We start from the raw sequence: 22,300 nt of genomic DNA, 5'->3' as shown, positions 1-22,300 counted from the left end.
CTGAAGCTTTCCCCTTTTCTGGGGAGTCCCTCAGTGAGTAGTGCTAATGTCTGGCTCTAGATTTTTTTCTAGTGTAAACATGGAGAATTTTCCTGCTTCTTTCCTTCTTGTTCCCTTCCACTTCCAGGGGAAAGACAATGTGCTCTGAGAAACTTCTGTCAAGAGTTATATACCCCAAGGACTGGATGCACAGTATACTTAAAGCCTTGGAAATGGAAAGAAAAATTGGTGATGTGATATATATGTAATTTATTTTTTTAAATTATTTTTTCTCCCCGCTGATTTATAAAACCTCAAAGTGATCATTACAGATGAAGAAAGCAAGTCTAGATAATAAACTAGTGGCCACCTAACTCAGAACAAGCTGGTTTTAATTCTGAAGCATGAACTTTAAAAGGGGGAGTGAGAAGAGGGAGTCTAGTGACAAGAAAATTCTATTGCTGATTCTTCCTTGACTCAGCATTTACATCACTTTACCCTTCTGTTAGCCCCAGAGCATGCTAACAAATACTCTGGGTGTGAACATGGCTGAAAACAGTTGTGGTAAATGCAATGTCATTGTCAGAACAAACTGATCAGTGATACCTCAATATACTGATTTTTTTTTTCTAATGTGGTGCTGAACAATATGTATATATTTATACAGAAACTCAGCTGTCTAGTTTGCTGTTAAGCTGTAAGTGCCTGAAGTTGCTCACAACAAACAGTATGTGGACATGCTAACATTTTGTAATGGAGACCAGGCTCTCTGTAAATGAAATACTTTTTACCTTTGGGAGATGTTGTAAAACTTAATCATTTGGCAATTATAAAATGCTTTATATTCTTCAGATGAAATGTGTTATGTAAGTGTATATTAGTATTATTGATGAGCCTAAGCTGCAAGTTTGAATGCAAATGAAAACTTTTCAAGATAAGAAATACCCATTATTCATCATGAAGGATGATGGAAAAATTAAATACCTTTCATAGAAGGTGGCATAAGTATGAAGTTTAAATGTGAGCTGAATCAAGCACAACGGTTGAGTCAACTCAAGTCTATTGTTACCATGATACAGACATGGACCAAAAAAAGCAGGAAGAGAAAACATACAATGAAATGGGACAGAGCAGCAAGGAAACACATGTCACAGTGCTCTCGTGCCTCTGTTGCATCCTTATTTACTGGTGGTATTAGGGATGAGCAAGTATGTATAAGGGAGAGATTATAAAATGGCCGCCTGCAGCAATGGAGTCACACCTTGTAAGTGAAAGTGGTGACCAGGGAAGGTGTATAAATAGCTTGGAGACTTTTTTAAAGCTCAGAAAATCTCCTGCTCTTACTGAATGGCTGGTGTCATTAGACCAGCAAATACAAAGCCCTGTGCTTGCAGGTGATTTTCTTTTTTTTCAATACCTGCACACAGTGCATTGACTGTCTAATTTTTCCTGGATTTTGAGGAGTGTGGATGTTCTTTCTTGAGTCTGAAAGCCATCTGAAGGCATTTTGGCTGCTTGCAAGACTATTGACAGCTCTACCTTGAAAACCTTTCAGTCTTGCCAGCAAGTGTGTATTAGCTACACTTCAATATGCTGATTTCTTTTGTTCTGCATCATTTTCCTTATTACATATCTTTAATGAAGCCAGTAAGCAACAGGCTTGTTTTTAAAGAGATAACTGATATTTAATTATATGGACAATAAATAAAAATAATAATCCATTTGTCTAGTTCATGTCTTTTTGCATTTGTCGCTTTTATCTTTTTTGTTAATTAAATTTCTCTTGCTTTTGTAGTCATTTTTAAAGAAATATCTGGTTGGATAGTCTAAAATATATACTGTATTTTAGAGTCCTATGCACTGCAGAAGTTGTTGCTTTCCGTTATGCTTTCCATACCTTTGAGAGATGATTTTAGAAAGATTTGTATGAGGATGGGAAGAGAAGATCAGTGTAAAAGGAGCATGGCTTTCCACCACAGAGAGCAGATTACTCATTTCCTTAGCTGTTGCAGTTAATCTGCTGTTTCTGCTGAAGGAGTGAATGAACTGGTTGACAGTAAAGGAGATGTAGAAAAAGCAAATCCATGAAGACTGTAAACTGCATGTATATCATTTGTGTGGGATTAATCTGAATGAGTATCACAACAGAGGTGCATGCATGCCTGAGTCCCCCCAGGTAGCCCATGTAATCAGTGGTGATGTTCATACGATCAGAGGTTGATGTCTGTTTTTAGGTGAGTTAAGACTGCGTTTGTGGCATCTTCGTATTGCCTAGATTGCAGCATAAGGGAGACCAGCTTCGATTCAGGGTCCAAAAGTTAAAGATCTCTGCACACATTCCTCTAACAAACACCTATGATTGGCTTCTCTCAATCAGCAGATTGGTAGTTATCTAAGCTGCATCATGGGAAACTGCTGCTCCCCTCCTCCATTGTCCCAGCACCTTCTTCTCCAGTCCATGAAGTATGAATGTAAGGCAAACCATGGACTGAAGTTCCAGCTTTTCTGATTTATGGTTTGATGCTGTGAAGTGCTCTGGATTCTGGATTCTGCTTTCAGCCAAATGCAGCATATACACAACTTCAATTGTGTGAGAATTAAAGTGTCAGTCAGTCTAATGCTGGCTAACCTGGTGTGTGTAGCTTTACACCAGATCTCAGCCTTTCTGTGTTCGGGGACAGATACAGTCGAGGTGTCTACTCTGAATCTGATCCTAGTGTAGTGCAAGTATGACGACTCAGCTGCTAAGTGATCCTAACATGGTAATCTCGTTTCTTGCCATAAATTGGGAACACTGAAGTCTACATTTAAATGGAATAATACTTTCACAAGAAACAATGCAATTCACAAAGATTTGACACTAAAATCTCACAGAACCTCTCATTTATTGAAGGGGGGAAGCTGGGTGTGGAAGAGGGTACAGTTCAAATATCTTTGCTTGATCTTAGAAGCAAATATCTAAAGAAGATATAATAAAATGTATAGTATTTTCTTTTATCTTTCATTTTTGGGGTCACATTGCAATATAGCTATGTCTTTATGAGAATTTGTCTTTTGACATTTAGGCCTGACAGCATTAGGAGTATTAAAAGCAAAATTAAGATGAACCAGGGCTTCAGGAAAGCCAGTTTAGACATAAAGAATTATCTTCTTTAGTCTTATGAAAATTCACTTCAACTAAGAAAAACTTAAAATGGGGCTGCGTCAATGCTGCTGCTGAGTTAGACTCTGTATTGAGAATCCAAAATAGAGAAAATTTAGTTTGGTGGTACTGAACATGAAAGAGTAGAATAATTCTTAACAGAGAAATTTTCTTCTGCAAAGGAAAAAAAAAAAAAAAAAAAAAAAAAACAACCAAAAACCACAAAAGCAAATACAAAAAAAAAAAAATTACAAAAACTTATGAATGGAAGCATTATGCAGACATTCCTTAATCACTGTGTTTATGCCGGACTGCTTGAAGTGTATGAATCATACACAAATCAGTTAGCATCCAGGCTGTTTTTCTGTTAGAACCATCCTCCTAAAAGTGGTGTGTCTTTCAGCATGGAAATATTATCTTTTCTTCCCCCAAATACTTCTCCCCTCAGCTAGCAGCTGTTTTGAGCAAGTGGCTCTCAGTTGGTTCAGATGGGTGTTTGTTTATACGCTGCCAACACATGAGGCAGATTTTGCCCTGCATAAGACTGTTTCTCATCACTAGAGTTAAGTGAATGGACAAGATAGAGCTGTGGTTCTCCATCCCTGGGAGCCAAACTTGGCAATAATTAGCACTCATCCTGAGCAACCCTAATTTCTGACATTAGAATCAAACATTTAGCTGATCCTTAGTCAAGAGGAAAAGAGCAGGGCTTGCAGCATATATTCCTATCTTATCTCAGTGTTCCCCTGTACAATGAGAGGCTGTGGCCAAGTATTTGAGCAGGAACTTATCTTCCCATGAGGCCTCTGTATTTTTGGATTTTTTGAAAATACTGGAGTGGTACAAGATTTACCCTTTGATCGCCCAGCTTTCAATAGTAACCTGTTTTCTGCTTCCCAATGCTTAACGTGAAATCTGTTGGCCTTAATAGAGAAAAACAATCTCTTTTGAAGACTGTAAATAATGCTAGAGTAGCCTCCACTAAAAGAAAGTAAAAGTTGTGCTATCACTTTGAGTTAAAATTTGCACATGTAATTTAGTAATTTTATTTTACTGAAAACCTGAAGGAAGGAAAAAAGAATAAATGTTCACATTTAAAATCTTATAGACTTAGATATTTTTTCCTAAGTTTTTGCAACTTGTATTAATGTTCATACATAAATCTCCTTACTTATGTAAAATAAAATGAAGAAGGTAATAGGAATAGGTAATAGGAAAGAAGCTAACAATAAAAAAGTAGTAATGTGAGGTTTATGGTTTTTATGTTTCTGAAACATTCATGTGACAGAACTTGTAAGTTTTTTCCCTTTAAGCAACAATGGCTTTTCTTTAATATCTGATTGTTTGTATTGGAAATATAAACTGAATAACAAATAATTAATATATAAACTGAATTGATCATTTAAAGTATCTGGATTTTAAATTTATTTTTTTTCATTATTTTGTAATTTTTAGTGACATTTCCTATTGCAAAAAGAAAAAAGAGAGACTAGGATGAAAGAGGTCTACTCATTCTTATACTCATCTAAGTACTGTTGTAATTTAACAATAGTCTGGAAATGGTATCGTGTACTAAGGAAACTGTTTTCATAAATTCTTTCTCTTCTGTTACAGAACTGGAGTTAATCTCTTACACTTTACCCACCCTTATGTTACTGTATCCTCCAAATGACTTCAAAAATGACATTTATGTAAAGGAGTGAAAAACAAAACAAACATTTTGAATAATGGGAAGGTGTTACAGGGATCACAATAGGGATCACATAGCAGTGAACACCAAATTTTGAATCTGCAGCTAATTCCAAAGAGTATGTATTCTAATGGATTAACCCCTGTGGGGGTAGGCTCAATCTCTTTGTTTATTGTCCAAGCAGATCTTTGCTCTTTCAAGATAAAGAACTCTATCAGTCCTGCAAGCATGAGGGAATCTTTATTATGTTTCTACCTACATAAGTAAATAATTTCTAGTTGTGTCTATGCTGCCATGATCTGTTTGTGCATGTCAGCCTGCTACATTCAAGATTTTTTTAAATTGTTTATAGAATGGTGTCCCACTCAGGTTGATATCAGTAGACCTTAAACATATTGAGACTTTCGTTAAAGGGAAAAAGATGTAATTGAAGTTTGTCACAAAAACAATTGCACCTTTTTGAATTCCTGGCATTTTTCATACAAGGACTCTGAGTCAATGTCATTACTGAAGAATTTTCAGTCAAGGTTTAGTCTTTATTTGACATCAGAAAATGCAACCATCAATAGGAATTTAGGCTTATTTGATCCTTTAGTGCTTTTACATACTGCTTATTTTCATTCTTTTTAATAAAGTGGTGTTGACCTGAGAAGAATAAAGAACATTCTCCCGTATCTCTACATTCCTTTTTACTCGTACTGCTCTCACTGCTAAAGTTCACATTCAAGGTCCAATTACCTTAAAATACTGCAGGCATGTCTTTGTCCTTCACTGTCCCAACTCTCTGGTCTATCCAAATAGCTAATTTATTCTTTCAGATACATTCATGTTTAGTTAAGAGAAAACGGTCTTTGTTGCTGTTGTTCTGTGTTTTCCCTTCAGCCTCCATCTTACTTTTCATTTTTTCATATTGCTATTTTGCAAGCAGTATAAATGTTAAAAGCAGTATTGAAGATGATGTGGCTATGACCCATTTTAAGCTAAGGCAAAACTATATGTGTGAGCAATTGATGTCAGGCAGCTTCCCAAGCACGATTAAAGGATGCTGTGAGAGGGGGTGGTATGAGATAGTAAGCAGAGAAGAGCTTAGGTATGTTGCCAGAGTCTAAAAAGATAGTGCTGCATGAGTAAAGACTGGTGCATACATCTAACCATCTAACATTCTTCTTTCTTGATAGACCCTTGACAGACTTGAATCATGAGCCCAAATGTTCTTTGCTCTTCTTAATTTTCTTAAAATGTCAGTGCAGTAAGCAAGCATGTATCACATGACTTTGTTGCCTCTTTGCTCCACTAATTCCTTTATCCTGCCCTTCTCCCCTCTAGTTTTCAAATTCCATATCAAGCACAGAAAATGGAGAAGGTGGAAAAAAGTGAAATTTAATAAAATGTACTCACTTGTTTAGCCACGGAAATGTGGCCAGCAGCTTCATTTGAAGGCCGCTCAATTATAAATGCAGAAGGTATTCACTATTGCAGGGCAAGTGCTAATGAACTCATTTGGTATTCATGAGAATGTCAATATCCATCTATCGGTACAAGTTTCATTTAAATTCAGATGCACACCTAGGAACGTTCAAGAATTATATTAAATACTGCAAGCAGCCAGCTCTTCCTAAGTTAATTAGTAATAGACTTTTTGAAGACAGATTCTCATCTGTTGTAAATCATTACCAGTCAATGGAGTTATGCAGAAGATCTGGCCAATTGCTTGTATTAAGGTCTTGGCATATTGGTGTTGTTAAAATGAGCCTCCATTACATATAGGATTAATTACTACTTGAAGGGAAAAAGGACATGAGGTAGAAGAGGGGTTGGTTTGGCTGTGGCTGCTGGAGGCTGAAGTTCCTTAGCAAAGTGTTGCACAGCTTGAGTTGCTACTCTGCTACTTTTTTTTTAAAAACAAACAAACAAACAAAAAAAAATGTTCACTTTGTTCATAGTTCTGGCATAGTAGCATGCTGCTTTGAGGCCTACAGCCATTGAAAACAGCTTCAGATGTGATGGCACCCTGGTAATATGCAAAAGACACAATGCCACCCTTTGGTGTCCTAACAGGAATTTTTAAAAACTTGGAATCACGGGCTTTTTCAGAGCTTATGGGAACTGAATTGAAGAAACAGCATGCAATATTTTCTTATTTGCTTGACTGATTGTGCATATTTTTCGTTAATAATACCCCTGTTACCCACCTTCTGGTTCCTAATTTCAGGATAGTTTTGGCTTAAGAGGCAGTCCTAATTGTCTTAAACCATCTTTAAAAACAAATGCATCCACCATGTGCTAGTTCACAGTAATAGCTTAATGAAAGATCAAAAAGCTATAATGTTTACTCTAAATGTTGTGCTTGTGCCTGAGCTAACTACTGTCAATTATGTAGCTAAGCCATGCAGTTTTATCTTTCTACACTTCCTTATGTTCACTGACTTGGTGAGGGTAGATGTGCATTCTTCTGGTAAGTGCATGATCTTTTAGATTGTGCCCCTGAAACACAGGTGTATGCTCGGCAAAATCCTAACGGATCTCCTAAAATCTGGAAGCTGATAGGGTAGGCAAAAATGTGCATATTGTCTGTCACAGGTTTGAATGAGCACTGATCTGTTTTTGAGGTAAACTCTTTCTGTCTTTCTCTGAGGTCATGTAGCTCATGACCTCATGTAGGCTTTTTGTTGTTGTTTTGTTCTGACAGCAAGCTGGTTTACCTTGTGATACAATCCAGATTGTAGTGTAGTTTGTTTCTGTGTAGTGCTGTACTCAGCCTTACTTAAATATTATCTGACTTCACATTTATCAACAAATATGTTCAGGAACCATTTATATGTAATCACAGAATAATTCAGGTTGGGAGGGTACTCAAGAGGTCTTTAATCTAAATTGTCACTCAAAGCAAGGCCTACCAGATAAGACCTGCTATCAAAAAAATGCTGCTAAAAACCCTTTTGGCCTTAGTTTTAAAGAAGTCTACTGATACAGTATTTTTCAAGGCCATTTAAGGAATCTTGATGCCTCAGTGGGTTCCTGTGGATCCTACATTTTTTTTTTTTTTTTCCTTACAGCACAGTATCCAATTATCGAGTCCCAAGATTGCTACAGTAACTGAGCTAAAGGTAAATTAGGCCTTAGAGTGAAAGTTATTACAGCTCTCTATAAATATAAATCATTATAATGTTCCTTTTAAAAATTGGATATATGAACAATTACGACATTTTCTGTTTAGGAATTTTTATATTTACAGTAATGCTATTCTTGTCCTAGTTGTTTTGGTCATGTCCTAGTCGTTTCTTTCTTACTTTTACCTGTCTTGTTTCTCTATAGAGGCAGTATTATAACTCTTGAGGACTTCATAAAATATTTCTGATACCATGACAGCAATGTCTCTCCAGTGTCTTTTCTAGTCTGGGTATGTTAAAAGAAAATAAACTGAAACAAATTATCACTCTCTTGCCATTCCACTACTTAATATGTAACATAAAGGGTAGGTATAAGTTTTCCCCACAGATGATCTCATTATGGTCTCTGCAACATCTTCCAAGGGTGATCTGTATAATCATATTGGGGTGCAATATAAAATGCTATTAACTGTGGATTGGATTTCTATAAACTTGATACAGTAGGTAGTTTAAGTACAGTAGCTTAATAAACCAATAAATATTTTTGAATGACCCCTTCTTGTGTTTTACAATGTAGTATGACACTAAAATAAATTAAGAGGGCTAAGGAAGATGACAGTAGGGTAAAATGGGAGCTGCAGATGTTGCTCAGATTAAAAAAAAAAAAAAGTTTATAGAAAACTGTTTCCTATGTGGCACTGAACAAAATTGGATTGTTTAGACCATGAACTAATTTTAGTATACATGCTTATAGATTTTTATATTACTCAAAACATATGAGGAATACACTCTAGCTGTAGATGGCAAATGTGGAGCAATGGACATGTCTATGATGCTGATGAGGGGATATCAGTTGTGTGAACAGACATTTAAATTCCTTTTTAGTTGTGTGTATGGTTTGCTGTACATCTCTGCTTTGGGATGCATATGTTCTATCTTAACTGTAAGAAAAAGTGTCACTGGAGTTTTGGCTTCAGATGGCTGCATACTGCTTGTGCTTTAACTCTATTGAATTCTTCAAGCCTGATCTTTCATATGAAAGATGTCTTTCATGAAAACAGAAAGAAGTTTCTGAAAGTGAACGTAAACCATTGAAGTGTTATAGATCTCACTGCAAATACTGCAGGTACGAAGATGTTATCTTCTGGAGTGATGTTTCATTACTGGGGAATATGGATTCCCCAGTGATGTGATATTTTCTTGTGCCACTGAGAAGACTGCTCTAAAACAAATAACTTCAAATAAAAAGATATTTTTTTATGAACATTGAACTTTTATTAATTTAATATATCATAAATTACATAAGGGTAACACTAACTCTTAATCAGCTTTTGTCTAGGAGAATTACTGAAGAAATTGAATCTTTTGTTTGCAGGACACTTGAAGACTGCATAAAAAATTTAGAAAAGACTTTAATCTATTGTGAGTTCTGTGCTTTTCTTGTTGTTGTTGTTGAATTTATTCTTGTGTTAAGCAGTTTAGCTAATTTTCCCAAGGTTTCCCTAAATGGTTAAAATGACTCCAGTTTAGTCACTCTGCAGAGCTAGTAGCTTTCTGTTCTACAAATGTTTTTATTCTTTCAAGAATATACGTCTTCTAGGACAGGAGGCGGATGAGGTCTTTTGATCTCATCTGAGTAAGATAATTTGATCTGAATTTAGGGAGTGAGAGGAGAGGTGGAGGTCTCAAGGGAAGGACAGATGGAGCAGGCAATGGTTTAAATGGATGTACAAGTCCAACTGTAAACATCTTTACAGTGTTGATGTCGGGGAATATTGTCAGAGTTTAATAACCTGAGCTGACTTCAGGTTCTGGTTTTGTCTGATTTTTCCAGGATGTTTTCCTGTGTTTCCCACACAGAAATCAGTTCCTCTCCCACCCCCCTTCATTTTAGAGGTGTTTCACTTTATTTGCTGTTAATTCACCCAATGTTAATGCTATTTTTAATAACATCAAAACATTTAATAATGTTATTTTAGTTGCTGTGTTTTATTGACTAGTTGAAAGAGCATGGACATATTTTTCCTGTTGTTTTTTTTTCCTCTGGGTTCTGGTCCTCTAATGTCTCCGACAATTTTAGCCATGCACATACGCTCTCTACATAAACCATAGTAGACTTCAAAGCTGCTGAAAACAAACCCACTGTTGATGTATGGCCTAGTTTAATTGCATTTTCAGTCCTTTGCCCTTCTGTAGTTTACTAGTCTGCTGTAAATCTCAGAAAAAATGCTATATACTATTTTACCAGCTGTTATTCCATCAAGTACACTAACTTTACAGATATTTTTTTCTTTGCATCAGTTTATAGTGTTAACCTGTACCAATATAGCTCTCACCTTTCTTTCCTTTGCTTCCTTAATGAGTTGTAAAATCATGCTTTTATTGGGAAGTAGAGAGGCATGGAATCTAGCTTTCCTGATATCATGCATAGCATTGATACAATAACACAGTGCATATTTGCTTTACAGTCTACGTTATATATATATCAATGAATGGAAAATTATCCTATTATCTGTTCTGATTAGGTCTATATATAGATAGATAGTATATGGATTTATGCAGATAGTTATTTATCAATTGCTCCAGACTGTAGGTCTGACTGTCTAATGTATATTTTAGGGATCAGCAGTTTACTTGAAAAATAGTCTGTAGCCATATGAAGTGAATCTCTTCAAAATTTTTCAAATTTTTAAGGTATTTAAGGTGTGTAGATGATTTGTGAATTCTTCAAAATGACAACAGAAAGAATAGCAAACTAAAAGAAAAATTCCTAACTATCATGTCTGTCCTGAAAATATGTGAACATTACTTTTGATACTGAGAAATTATCTTTTGTTTTGACAATGAAGAGAGTTTGCCATCCAGGAATAGTTTATTTTCATCTCCATGTAGTCTCGTCTATGAACCAGTGTTGCATGTGACCTCAAACTGTCTTTGCAAGAAAGAAGCACTTTCCATCACAGTCCAGGGTATTCAAAACTTGGATTTTTATCTGCTAATAAGATAACAGGCTATGCATATGTATGGTGCCAAGGCAAAGCCTGCAGCAAACCAGAAGACCTACAACTGGCTACGCTAAAGATATAGCTAAGATCTTAACGGGAAAAAAATAGTTTGTCAGGATTGTATAATCACTTCCAGGATCACTTGATTAAACCATATAATTATCAGGAGAAATCTTCTCAAGTGGCTTTCATATGCCAACAAAATGTGACTAATCATATTTTTGCAATTATTTTGTCAGCGGAGAGTGTTTTATCATGTCCTTTACTGTTGGTGGTTAGGGAAAACTATTTATCCTGATATCTTGTTGCATATATAGACACGTAACTTCAACTCTATTGTTGAATCATCGTGAAGTACAAAATAGGAATAATATGGAGAAGAATTACATAGGACAAAACATTTTTCCTGTATTTTTATTACAGGAGTTATTATTTATTAATAATAATATTATTTCATAACACTTTGACAGATCTAATACTGCCCTCACCAGAGATTTTAATGTGTATATTAGAGAAGTTATTTTAAATAAGTCCAAAACGTGATCAGTAGTTCAAACTGATTTAAACTTCATAATGATTTCTAACTTCAGAAAATTCTTTTTAGTACAGAGGATATGAAGGTGGGATTAAATTTAAATTAAAGTGCTATTAAAAAGTCCATGATTATAAGCCAGAGGTATTGCATAAGGAAGGGAACACAGCCACATGGTAAGATCAGGCAGATCTACAAATATACAGCCTCTGGTATGTTTTTATTTTATTTCTAGCATTAAATCTAAGATCAGTTCTTGAATTTCATTGTTTGAACAGGAGATTATATTTCACACATTTATTATTTGTCCTGACAAGTTTAAGACATCTCTTTCATACTACGTGAAGTGAGGTACCAGTGGACAACAGAGAACTTCAGAATCTAGAAATGCATGAATGCTCTTGAATGCTAGACATTTCCATTGTCCATTTGGTTAAATTCTTGCTTTGTTGGCATTTATGGGACTTTTTTTTTTTTTTCCTAAAGACAGCTTAGGTCTAATTCTAGAAACACCCATGCTCGGTTAGTAGAGATGAGTATTTACCAGAATGTTCCATAGCATGCACATCCAGCTGAAATGTTAAATGTATTGGTTCCTTTTGAATTTATAACCATTTGGGGATTCTTCCTGGAAAACATACACTTAGTGACTTCATTGTTAGAAAAACCTAAAAAGCTTGTTACAATAAAGGAAAATGCCAAATATTTCTGAAAAGAAAACATATTTTTAGGAACTTTATCTTGCCCAAATGAAAATCAAGCGTACCAAGTAACCATAGAGTTTAATGAGCATAGCTCACATTTCAAATAGCAATTAACTGCTCAGGAATGAGAAACATAAAATTATTCAGCAGCATGATTCATGGTTGATTAATGAGTGATTTTTATTATTATTATTATTTTTTAAGTTGGTCTATGTCAGAATAAATGCTGATCACTAACAGAAAATCCAGGGATGGTATCTGTCATTTACCATGTTGTGTATAGGTGTTAATGGTAGTATAGAACGGTACAATACGTAAAATTATCTCAGTTATTCATTAAAAGAAGTGCAAATCAGATGTAGATCATTAATCTATAATGTAATGAGGCATCTGAAATTGTGATTATTATTCTGACTTGGAACGGTAAATTATTTTTGTTATTGCACAAACCCTCAGCTGTTCTATGCACTTCCCACACATTTTCATCCTGGGTACAAATGTGTGACCTCTTCTGATGCTGAAAAGAGGTGCCCTGACTGTCCTCCACCACCTTCCCCTGGACTTTTATTGAACTCCTTGCATAAGCCATCCTGGGATATGTGAGGCTGCAGTATGAGTAGGGTGAGCTTCCTGCTCAAACTGAACCCTAACTATCACCACCATCCAACTGAACAACCATACCCCAAACACCCCCCTCACCACCCCAGCCTCCCCCTGGAAAACTACCCCAAACCACATAATATTTCCCTAGGTTGACCTCTTCATAAAATTGTGGCCACAATTAAACCTGGCTGAAAAAATGATAAACTCTTAGCTCTTAAAACGCTAGGTATGAAAGCATTATTCCCCTACTGATTTAAATAAATCCAGTCTGTTACTTCTTCTCACGTTATTTTCAGACCAACTTTTTCATAAATCCCCAGAGCATTTTAATCTACTGCAGTTCCTTTAGGTACATTATGTGATGACAGGTCCCCCTCAAACAGTAACTACTTGGTCTTATGAGTTTGCTGGCCTCTGCTTCTGTAGGAGTCTTGTTATTTTGGTGGTTACTGTATTCAAAGAATAAAGTGCAGTGTAGTAACAGGAGGCCCAACTAGTCTATGACTTAGAGTTTCATCTACACCACGTGATAATAATGATGAGGGCCAGGGACCTCTATTTCTGGTCAGACTAAAATTGTGTCTGTAGCTCCATGTACTTCAAAAATCACCAGGCTCCTTCCCTATGGTAAGCAATCCCACCAATTAAATTTGATAACTTAAAATTTGAAACAGGGAAGTGACACTATTTTCATGTCTTTTTTATTTTATTTTTTTTGACATAACTAGTATTCAAGCCAGTTGCTTTTATTTGTGTATATATTCATATCAAATATATATAAAATAAAAGTAGCTGGTATGAGTAAATTAGTAATTCAAATACTTAATATTTATTAACTTATATTAAATAAAAGTATATAACATAGAGAAATGTATGAAGTTATACTTTTATACAGATATAGATATACTCTTATACATATACATGTATTAAATGTATAAATTTAACTTCATATTCTTTTATTATAAATGAATATATATGAACTTATATAGTTATGCTTATTTATATAAATTTATAAATATATATATGAACATATATACTTTTAAGTATGTAAATATATTGAATATGTACATAAATATAAATAACAAAATGTAAAACAAGGCTTTCCGATAGAGTCCTAGTATATGACAATAGGGAAGAATAACACTTGATATGATGGCTCTTCACCTCCACTAGCATCCCTATACAATCAAAAAAACTGTAATTTCACTTTGATTTCAGTCAATGTAAGTTAGGTTTGGAGCTGCCTGTTACAGACTTCCTTTCTCTGATTAAAAATAAATACCCAAGAGTGAAACACAGAGCGGTTTTCTTCTGTTAAGAAGGTAGCAGAAAATTGTCAGGGTGTCTGTGTCTGGTGTCTTGAAACACAGGCTGTCTTGGGAGATTACCTGCATTCAAAGATAGAAATAATTTCAAGGTATATATGCTGTTTCAAACTGCAGAAGTTCATTTCTGTGATCAGAGTGATTATTCTTTGACTGTCAGAAGAGTACTGGTTGATGCAGCAGAACAAAACATTTCTAAATTAGAATTGCTGGGAATGTCTGAGGTTCTTGTCTCAAAACTGATTGCAGTTTCTCCTCTGTACTGGGAGCTGCAAATACCAGATGATCGGTGAAAGTAGATCCACCTTGGCTGTTTTTAGCAGCAGCTTCTCAAATGAAAGCAAGCACTGAGCAGTTTTCGAGTGGAGTGATTCAAATCCCCCTCGACCATGTGCAAAAGCTTTTGGTTCTTGTGATTGGGACTATGTGTTTTCCCACCTGACTGGCTAAGAAATAGACACCTTAATACTAGATATTGCTTTGCACATAAGTAGAACAATATAGGTAAAATAACTAATGTTAATCACTGTAAAGCCATTTTCAGAATGATTTGCAGTCATCTACCCTGACATCTACAGGGAAGTCAGGTGGGCAGTTGCTGCCATAAGAGGAGGATATTAGTTGTAGTGTTATTTTTAAAGTGAATTGGAAAGGATTTGTTAGATTAGTTACATTTAGCTTATGAGATGAAAACACCTTTTATTAAAGATCCATTCAAATATGTATTATGAAAATAAGTGATACTTAAATTATTTTAAGAGTGTGACCTTGAAAGTCACACAATTCAGGTAGAAGTACAGGTGGTAATAAGCTAGTTTATTTATATTGAGTAAAAGGATCAGGAAAGCAAGCTATGTACAGTGGTCCATATGGTCGTCATTCCCTGTATGTCTTTGATTTAAAGATCACTGTAATCCTACTGATTTCACGAACACTAACTTGTATCAGTACTAAATCATAATAAAGAAAACCAGATTGAAAGGATCTGGGACTTCATCCTTAAACTAAGTGTTTTGGGAAATGTTTGTTTTATTTATTTTTTTTTTTTTAGAATTTATATAAATTATATAGATGTATATTAAAAATAGCGTGTTTGTATAATACATAGTATATATTTACATAAATATGTATTTCATTTCTGCTTTAGTAAGTTTGCAGCATTGAAATTCAATGTGTTTGTAAAGTACAGCATCACTTCTTAAATATTATGAGTATGCATTAAAATTAGCCTTAGGGCTACCCATAGGCATATATGCTATCTGTCTGCTAACCATTTAGTTGCATTGTTGTATAGGAAAGACATACTGTTAAAAGTCAGTGAGAAGTGGTAGTTCTGGGATTTGTATCTGGCTATAACAAAGAAGAAAATCTAAAAGTGTGATGGGCCAAAGACTCGAAGATATTCTCAATTTAGAGAGCATATGTAAATAAGAAAGAACCTAGGTAACAAATAAAAAGTCGAGGGAAATTTTTCCAGGATGTTTGATAGAATTTGCGTGCTTAGCTCTAAGTTCTGCTGAAAATTCAAGATGGAGAATTTCAATTTTCAGTCAGTTCTTATCTTTAACATGTTAGCCTAAAGTAATGGCCATGTGAACAGTGAGAAAAGTGTGAAAGCACTTATAATATAAATTTAAAATCAAAATGTTTCCAACCCAGAATGTTATTTGGAAAGATCTTTTTGTAAATACTGAGTTTTAAGAGTTCTAATTCCTATTTCTATTTTTCTTCTAAAACCTTCATTCTTCCTTTCTACCACTTGCCTTTTATCAGTTTACTCTCCTTTCCTCTGGCTCTTTGCACTGCTTTGCACTCTTCTTGTATCTGCCTTTTTTTTTTTTTTTTATCCTTGCCTGTGTCTTTCTTGCATCTGATCTTCAATCTCCACTTTTTTTTTTTCCCCCCTCTATTTTTGTTCAGGAACTATTCTCTAACCACAATTTACTACTTAGTCTTACTTAAGCCATATTACCTGTATTCCTTCCTAAATATAGGGTAAGGGAATTTCAAAAGTTTAAAAACAAACAAAAATAAACGTGGCTATTAAACTATAGTTTGGAAGGAGAGAAAAATACCCAGCTTGCTTTTTGTATTTTAAATATAGTTCCTCCAGAGCATTTGGGTAACTGCATATTCATGAGAATTGTGGTGGTCAGTGAACTAGGAAATTTATGCTAGGAATAAATGTACAGTGGTGCAAAAACTTGTATTGGGAATGTTTTTCTCATTGCGTGTTGGTCAGAATTCTGTAGTTAAAGCAAGCAGGAGCCAGGCCTAGCACCACGTGGTTTCAGCTCCAAGGCTGTCTGTGCTGATCTGGTGTACTTCCAGATCTCAAGGTAGTACAGATACAAGCCAGGCAACTCCAGGCATACAGTCTCATTTTCTGTGGCTGGACCCAAGGCACTTTCTGGATCCAAGGCACTGTCAGAAAGCTCACACAGCCTGTACATTTGCTGAAGGAAGAGCAGCCAAACCACATAAGATTAGAGTGGTGCAGACTGACAAAACTGGGCCTGACTCAACCCTGTGTGTCACAGGAAAAACAAAATACCCACAAACCCTCGAAATAACCCCCTCTAATGCAATAGAAGGAGTTTACAGCAGATGGGCATTTACTATTCTGTGACTGTATCATTTTCAATCTGGTGCTAGGATTCTGAAAGTCAGACTTGCTCTATTGTCAAACCATAGCCTTGGATAAATCACCAGCCAATTGAAGTAGTGAAATGCTGAATATGAGTCACTCATCACAGAAGTACTAAATCTACAACAGTTTAAGAACAATGAGATTCCACTACATCCCCAGTCCTCTACTCCTCATAACCTTTTTCTCTTCCAATTGCTTGGAGATGGCAAGCAGAACAAGCTGCTCCAATAGCTTTCCAGGGACAGAGGTGAGACTGGCCTGTAGTTTCCTGGATCATCTTTCCTGCCCTTCTTGAAGACCAGAGTGACATTGGCTATCCTCCAATCTTCAGGCACCTCATCTGTTCTTCAGGACCTTTCAAAGATGATAGAGAGCAGTTCAGCGATCACATCTGCCAGATCCCTTAGCACATGTGGATGCATCCCATTGGGACCCATGGATTTGTGTGTGTTGAGCCCACTCAGATGCTCCTGAACCACTCCCACGTCCACCACGAGGGAGCCCTCCATTTCCCAGACCCTTTGTCCTATTGCCAGGGGTGAGGAGTCCCGGGGGAGTGTCCTTGAAGCAAAGACTGAAACAAAGAAAGCATTCAGTATCTCTGCCTTCTCAGCATCTCCCATGACCAGGACACCCCCCTCATTCAGCAAGGGACCCACATTATCCCTAGTCTTCCTCTTGCTGTTTAGATACTTGAAAAAACATTTATTATCCTTTATCTCTTTTATAAGCCTCATCTCTAGGTGGGCTTCAGCCTTCCTCGTCACGTCCCTGATGGCCCTGACAACACATCTATACTCCTCCCAAGAGGACAGGCCCTTTTTCCACGTTTCATAGACCTTCCTCTTCCTTTTGATCTTATTGATGAGCTCCTTGCTCATCCACGCGGGTTTTCTGTCCCCCTTCCCCAGTTTGCTACTCTTTGGGATGCACCGATCCTGAGCATGGAAGAAGTGCTGCTTAAATGTAGCCCAGCTCTCACAAACAAGTACCCTTGCCTTCTAGCAGCCTATCCCATGAGATACTCCCAAGCAGGTCTTCAAAAGTCCAAGGTAGCAATCCTGCTTTTAGCCTTACTTCCTTTGCCTAGTTCCATCGGGAACTCCACCATCTCATGGTCGCTGCATCCCAAGCTGCCCCCAACCTTCACATCCCTAACAAGGCCATCCTTGTTGGTAAGAATGAGGTCCAGGAGCACCCCCCGCCTCGTTGGCTCCTCCACCACCTGCATCAGAAAACTGTCCTCAATGCATTGTAGGAACTGTTTGGACTGCTTGTGCCTGGCTGAGTTGCTTACCCAGCAGATGTCTGGATAAGTGAAGTCCCCCTTCAGGACCAGCACTCATGATTGTGAGGCTACTAGCAGCTGCTCGTAGAAGGCCTCATCGACTTCCCCCTTCCTGATCTGGAGACCTGTAGATCCCCACCACCACATCTCCCATACCAGCCCACCCCTTAATTCTTATCCACAAGCTCTCCACTTGTCCTTCACCCTCCCCCAGCTGGAGCTGGGTACACTCTAATTGCTCCCTCACATAAAGGGCAACCCCACCCCCTCACTTCCCCAGCCTGTCTTTCCTAAAGAGGATATAGCCCTCCATGACTGTGCTCCAGTCATGAAAGTTGTCCCACCACGTCTCAGTGTGGATGAGATCGTGGCCCTGTGACCGAACACAGAACTTGAGCTCATCCTGTTTATCTCCCATGCTCCGTGCGTTGGTGTACAGGCACTTTAGGGAAGCAGCAGGTACAGTTACCCCTGGGGGATGCAAGAAGAAGATACTGGGTGGGGGATTGGGAACGCTACCTTCTCTGAGGAGCCCTCAGACAATCCTATGGGAGAGCTCAGAAATAACAGAAGTTTTTCCCTGTCACTGTTGAAGACAGTAGTGACAACTGCCCCCAGCCCTTCTCTGTCACCTTTAGCTCCCCTCCCTTCCCCCATCAAGCCTAGTTTAAAGCCCTGGTGTACTGGGTCTGGCTGGAATGTTAACTTTCCCTGCAGCAGCCCATACAGTGCTGTGCTCTGCACTTGTAGCTGGAACAGCAGTGTTATCACACCAGTGTTGTGTCTACTGGTGGGCAAAAAATAAGAGAAACATCACCAGGGCAGCTGACCTAAACCAACCAAAGGGATATTCCATACCATATGATGTCACACTCAGCAATAAAAGGTGGAAACAGGAAGAAGAGGGGAGGGGTGGGCTCTCATGAAAATGTCAGTCCTCCTCCCAAACACCAGCTACGTACGTTGAGGCCCTGCTTCAAGGACGTGGTCAATCATCGCTCATTTGTGCGAAGTAGAGAGTAATTTCTTTCCTCTGCACTTCCACATAGCCTTTATTTGTTTTATTTGTTTGTTTTCCTCTTTTTTTTTTCCCTTTCCCCCTCCCTTTTCCCCTTTCCTTTTTTTTCCCTTTAGTTAAATTTAGTTCATAATAATATTTCTTTTATTATTATTATTATTATTATTATTAATTATTTCCCTTTAATTAAATTATCCTTATCTCAACCTGTGAGTTGTTCTTTGCTCATCTAAGGAGGGGGAGTGAGGGAGCGGTTGTGGTGTGTTTAGCTGCCCAGCACGGTAAAACCACCACAGTCCTTTTTGGCTCCCAACGTGGGGCTCAAGGAATTTGAGATAAGGATGATAGTTGATAGAAGTAACGGGCAAAATATGGACAGGATGATTGTTATGAATGTACAAGTTGTGAAGAATTTAAGAAAGCAGTAACTGTGAGATGTTCATGTGGTGAAGGGACGAGGTGTGGTACGTGTGTAAAATGTCCACCTTGTCAGTGCTGTGATGATATGTTTATTTTGGTGTGGTGAATTCTTTTTCGTTTTGATGTAAGTGAAGTTTGTGAAGGTTGTGATAATTGTAAAGTAAGAGTGTATTGTGATTAATCTTAAATATGCTCTTAACAGAGGTGAGGGGTGGAATGTGGTGGGTTTATGTGGCAAGGTTTTGGTAGCAGGGGGCCATAGGGGTGGTTTCTGTGAGAAAGATCTAGAAGCTGCCCCATGTTTGGTAAGGGCCCCACTGCTGACCAGAGCCAAGCAAATAAGCGATGATGTTTTGCGCCTCTGTGAGAGCATATTTAAGACAGGGAAAAAAACTCTGCACCACACAGCAGCTGAGAGAGTGAGAGGAGTGAGGAATGGCCTTGCAGGCGCCAAGGTCAGTGAAGGAGGGGGAGAGGTGCTCCAGGCGCCGGAGCAGAAGTCCCCTGCAGCCTGTGGTGAGGACCATGGTGAAGCAGGATGTCCCCCTGCAGCCCATGGAGTACCATGGTGGAGCAGGGTTCCACGCTGCAGCCTGTGGAGGAGACCACGGTGGAGCAGGAGGACCTGCACCAATGGAGGCTGCTGCCTGTGGAAGACCCCTGCTGGAGCAGATTCCGGGCCGGACCTGTAGCCCGTGGACAGGAGACCACACAGGAGCAGGTGACCTGGCAGGAGCTGCTGCCCGTGGGGGAGCCAGGTTGGAGCAGTTTTCTCCTGAGGGATGGACCCCGTGGTACGGACCCATATCTGGAGCAGTTCTGGAAGAGCTGCTGCCTGTGGGAAGCCCACGCTGGATCAGTTCATCAAGGACTGCATCCCATGGGTGGGACCCCACAGCACAGGGGATGAGAGTGACTGAGAAGGAGAGGCAGAGAGTGCTGTAGACTGACCATAACCCCCATTCCCCCGTTCCCCTGCGCTGCTCGGGGGGAGGAGGTGAATGAGGGTGGATGGGGGGGAAGGTGCTTTTGGTTTCTTTTGTTTCTCACTTCTCTAGCTTGTTAGTAATGAGTAATAAATCTTACTATCTCCCTGCGCTGAGTCTGTTTTGCCCGTTACAATAATTACTGTGGGATCTTCTCATCCTTATCTCAACCTTTGAGCCCTTTTCATCATATTTTCTCCCCGTTCCTCTTTGAGGAAGGGGAGTGAGAGAGCGGCTGTGGTGGAGCTTGGCTGCCCACTTGAGCGGAACCACCACACCTAGTAATCAGCCCAGAGAGCTTGCTCCCCAACACACTTGCGCCCCACTTGCCCAGTCCTGGTCCCCAGATTTTTGTGCCAGGAACATGGTTCCACAGAGCCTTCAAGCCTTTCTGTACATGTAGCTTTAAAGATGCTGAAATGGTCCCTGGCTTAAGAAGAACTAGTTCCCCACCTGGCACTACAAATCATTGCTTAGAGCTAAAATCTGAGGCTCTTTTCTGTTACATGAACAGCCAGAGAGACTCAGCCTCCCTTCTCTGTTGAGTTTGGTGCTGCCTAGCCTTAACATTTTCAGTACTCTGTAGTGTCCCCTAGGCTCTTGTATTTTGAGAGGGATTGTAATCCCCTTACATCATATGGGAATCCCATTTTTCTGTCTCCAGGGTGAATGGTGTAAGGCACTTGTAAATCATTGCAGATTGTCATTGTTGTCCATTGCCATGTAAATTAAGGCCATGCAAGTACCTTCTACTGTTTCTTCTTCCCTTTCATTTGTTGTCTGGTTTCTACCAAATATTACATATTTGGTGAAATGCCTTAAAACAACATCACTTTTTAATTAACAACTTATTTTTTTTTTCCTCTCTAGGTCTGCCAGTAGCTGACAAAGTAGAAAGATGTGCTTTTCTCTCTTTCTTGTATAGAGTTAGAGGCAATGCCTGATATCCGCCAAGATGGACAAAGGACAAGGACAAAGGCTGGGAGGAAGACTACGAGCCTTCAGCATGGGAGACCCCCAGGGGGACCACCGGGGACTGATACACATGCGCCAGTGGGAGGGTTCGGAATCTAAGAACTAATTATAATAACCCTGCCTTTTCTAGAAGTAGTAACGAACATGTATTAGCCTAGGAGCATAAAAAGCAGCTGCCTGATGTAATGTGTGTGCGTGTTGGAGGAGCCCAGACTCCCCACGCACCCAGTGCTCTTTACTTGCCTTTTATTAACCCCATAAATAAATCTCATAAAGCTAAGTTGACTCGGAAACACCGTCCAGAAGACACCTGAGTTGTTAGGGCCTGAAAACAAAGGCAGGGGTCTTACTGACCTGAAGAAAGAGGCTTTAATCTCTCCTGGCTTGTTTACTCCTGAAGGAGCGTGAAAGAGACATGTGTCCTTGTATGTGAAGAAGAGGTGAAGGAACAGCTAGTGCAAGGAACACATAAATCCGTTGTGCCACACTAATAGGTGGTTGGCTCTGAGCTGGGAGACTGCAACAGAATCACAGAATTATCTAGGTTGGAAGAGACCTCCAAGATCACGGAGTCCAACCTCTGACCTAACACTAACAAGTCCTCCACTAAACCGTATCACTAAGCTCTACATCTAAATGTCTCTGAAAGACTTCCAGGGATGGAGGCTCAACCACTTCCCTGGGCAGCCTGTTCCAATGCCTAACACCCCTTTCAGTAAAGAAGTTCTTCCTAATATCCCCTGGCACAACTTCAGCCCGTTTCCCCTTGTCCTGTCACCAGGCATGTGGGAAAACAGACCAACCCCCACCTCGCTACAGCCTCCTTTAAGGTACCCATAGAGTGCGATAAGGCCACCCCTGAGCCTTCTTCTT

General features: G+C 38.6%; 1 long non-coding RNA gene across 1 annotated transcript; it reads left to right on the top strand.

The window, feature by feature from the left end:
• The first annotated feature begins 18,356 nt into the window (after window positions 1-18,356).
• LOC311440049 lies at window positions 18,357-21,680 on the top strand. Its single transcript, XR_014695179.1, has 2 exons — window positions 18,357-18,487; window positions 21,323-21,680. It is a non-coding gene; the product is annotated as an uncharacterized lncRNA (long non-coding RNA).
• Window positions 21,681-22,300: the final 620 nt, after the last annotated feature.

The sequence above is a fragment of the Aythya ferina genome (genome assembly GCF_964211825.1).
Source record: "Aythya ferina genome assembly, chromosome: 7".
Taxonomy (NCBI): Eukaryota; Metazoa; Chordata; class Aves; order Anseriformes; family Anatidae; genus Aythya; species Aythya ferina.
This window is presented reverse-complemented; position numbering and strand designations above follow the sequence as displayed.